This window comes from Natrix helvetica (genome assembly GCF_964273705.1).
Source record: "Natrix helvetica genome assembly, chromosome: Z".
Taxonomy (NCBI): domain Eukaryota; kingdom Metazoa; phylum Chordata; class Lepidosauria; order Squamata; family Natricidae; genus Natrix; species Natrix helvetica.
In genome coordinates, this window is record NC_138554.1 from 99,811,510 (window position 1) to 99,814,070 (window position 2,561).

Below are 2,561 nucleotides of genomic sequence, written 5' to 3' on the forward strand. Positions count from 1 at the left end.
TTTTAGCCATACCTGAATGGAGAACTCTGAAGACTTCTTCTTATTTATTTGAGACAATTCAAACAAATAGACCCCCCCCCTTTTTTTTTTAATCTTCAAGGGACCTTCTTTGAACAAAATATATAAGTTATTAGTACTTTCTGTTCTAAACAGAAATAAGAGTGGTAACTTGGTGGCTATTTTGATGATAATTAAGCTTTGCATGATGGAAAAGAAAATCAATTCAATTGAAAAAAGTATAGATTTTGTTTCTGGTTTACAATTTTAAAAGTACTGAAAAAAACCAATGATAATTAAATGATACTTTATTTCATTCCTTCAGTACTAATTATGTTTTAGACTATTTTTTTTCTTTGTTGCAGCCAAACCTCTGTATATTGGTTAATATTTTGACTTTAAGCATATGCATAATAAGTATTCTATTTACAATCTCTCCTTTTCTCCAAAGGTAATTGCCTTTCTGAGGAAATCCCTTTTTAATATTTTTTTATAATCTTTAGCTTAAAAATGGACAAAAAGTAAAGATACCTTTGAGTCAAGACCCAGTGACTGTTTCTATAATAAACAATGTTTTCAGCCATGCTAGAGGCATGTTAGGTCTTTGTTATTTTTTAAAAAAACACCTTCTAAGTCAATAGCTCTTGAATTCCAACAGATTTCCCCATCCAAATTCTAACCAGGTCACACCCTGCTTAACTTCTAAGATCAGTTAGATTTAGTTTATCTCTGATAATATGGGCTTGAGGAAATCCTTTTTAGGTTGTACTGTTAAAAAATGTGGAATTTCAAGACATCGTATTTCAAGACTAATATGTATGAAATGGTATCTTCACACCTAAAGGAATACTAATGGAAATATACTTCTTTTGTATAAAGGTCCATCTGTCTATGAAAAATACAGCATTAAAACATATACATTGAAACTTGAATTAATTATAAAAACAATAAAGGCAGGATACAAATAAATAAAGAGAAAGATCCTGGGGATGTTATCAAAAAATGGCATATGGCAAAACAAGGATCAGATGCACCCGGACCCTCATTTAAAGGTGGCAAAAAATATTGATTCAAAAATAGGTACAAGGCTAATAACGAATGAGTGCCATACAGTTGCAAATACCTGTATGTCTGAGTTAAAACAATGCTTTCAGGCAATCATAAGGACTCTTGAAATGGGGGATGCTGGGGGCAGGGGGGAGAAGATGATGGAAAAGCCTTAAGTAATGCATGCAAGATAATTTCCCCAACTTTCCCCTCCTTAACTAGTACCACATTCTTTTGACTGTCTCCACATAGATATGCTTCGTTATTTCTTAATCCCAGTGCAAAAGGAATGAAGATAGCCCCGATGGATAAGACTTAATGGACACCATCATGGAATAATATACAGAGCTTAGCCTCCAAAACATGTGTCTTCAATTTAAAATAATTCAGCAATCATGTTCAACCCAAACCTGATTACACAAAATGGGACTTTTAAACTCTCAGGCTTGGATCAAATTCTAAAGGGCCTAACGAAGTGAGTGAGAGAGAAAGAAAAGTGCTATGTTTATACATTCCAGATCTTTCGGATGAATTATGCGCACAAAAATTTAACTATTTCTTTGAGTGTCTTCTCAACCCAACTGAAAAACTGCAAAGGCACCAGAGAAACCTTTTAAGCTAGATCCAGCTCTTTTTGAAACTTTTTAAAACCATGATGATCAATGAAGTTCCTGGATTGAATAAACAATTACAAAGTTCTGAACAATGATGCTGAAAGGCCTGATTCCAAAATTACAAATATAAGACAAATGTATGTAGTTCTAGACAGAGTGAGTGTTATGGAGTTTAGTGTGACTCGCAACTAGATAAATGGATGGATTGGAAATTAAGAGACATTGCAAATGACTTTTTATTGAATGCTAATATCAATGATAATAAAAGCTAAGGAGTAATTAAATGGTTTCAACTCTCTCCTTCTTCCGGCGCGGACTTTGTGGCACAACCAGTGAAGCCATGGCGATCCGATATCCAATGGCAGTTAGCCTGAATAAAGGCCACAAAGTGACCAAGAATTTGTCAAAACCACGACACTGTTGACGCCATGGGCGGCTGACCAAACACACCAAATTTGTACGGGACATGATCCGAGAAGTGTGCGGTTTTGCTCAAAGTCTCCAATGACAAGAGAGCTCTAAAGTTCATAAAGAAAAGGGTAGAGACTCACATTCATGCCAAGAAGAAGCGTGAAGAACTCAGCAATGTTCTGGCAGCAATGAGGAAAGCAGCAGCCAAGAAGGACTGAATTCTGCCTCCTGGTTTCCAATAAAGCTTATTTCAGAAAAAAAGGAATAATTAAATGATTAATGGGATGGAATTAATGGGATGGGTTCCGGCTGCTGGTACTGCCGGTTTGCTCAGGGACGCATGCACTTGTGCTTCATGCACATGCACAGTACTAAAAAAGGTGCTTTTTTAGTAATTGCGCAGAAGACAAAAGCAAGATGGTGCCGCCTACGGCACTGCCAAAAAAAACCAGTTCGGAGGCGTGGCAGGCCAAGTTACTACCTACTCAACCG

The 2,561-nt window shown here is 36.2% G+C and overlaps 1 pseudogene across 1 annotated transcript; it reads left to right on the top strand.

Moving 5' to 3' along the window:
* The first annotated feature begins 1,998 nt into the window (after positions 1 to 1,998).
* On the top strand, positions 1,999 to 2,317 carry LOC309381992 (large ribosomal subunit protein eL36-like; annotated as a pseudogene). Its single transcript has one exon. The product of its transcript is annotated as a large ribosomal subunit protein eL36-like (transcript).
* The last annotated feature ends 244 nt before the right edge of the window (positions 2,318 to 2,561 follow it).